A 693-nucleotide genomic window follows, 5' to 3' on the forward strand; every position below is an offset into this window, starting at 1 on the left:
ATAGAAGCACACCTGAATTCAATAGATACAARTAACCATAACGCAATTAAAAATCTTAATGGTCAGATAAGCATTAATACACACTTTAATAAAACTTTCTCTAAACTCAAGTCTATTATAGAAAGCAACCGTAACATAATAAATTCAAAATTAAATAGTATAAATAAAGTTAAAACTAAAAATTATACAGGGCAATATCGAACACATTCAGAAAAACATAGCTGCATCAAAGCTAGGAATTTTTTTCGGAAACATATTGACAATAGAAGAGATAACTAAGTTCGGAATAGATTTCAATAAACTGCAAAATATTAAATTGGGAACTCTTATTGATAGCAATGGGAATATAATATTCGCCATTAAAATACCAAAAGATTCTATCTCTCTTYCAATAAAYTATCTTATAGCCATTGCAAACGAAAAAAACAGGGAACTCTTATTTGAACCCCAAATTACATTATATTTACGAAAGTACTATCGAATTGAAAAAAATTAGCMGTTAAAAAACTTTTTAATAAAGAAAAGTTTTATAAAAATTTTTAACATTGCATCAGAAATTATAGAGATAAAGCCAGGAATTGTACTCATAAAAATCAAGTAAGAACACACTAACGCATTATATRTACGGCTCCACATTAACTTTAATTTTAATCAATTAAATTAAACATTATACTAAGAAATTTCAGTTTTATT

This window comes from Bactrocera latifrons, unplaced genomic scaffold (assembly GCF_001853355.1).
Source record: "Bactrocera latifrons isolate USDA-ARS-PBARC rearing strain unplaced genomic scaffold, ASM185335v1 scaffold_325, whole genome shotgun sequence".
Classification (NCBI taxonomy): Eukaryota; Metazoa; Arthropoda; class Insecta; order Diptera; family Tephritidae; genus Bactrocera; species Bactrocera latifrons.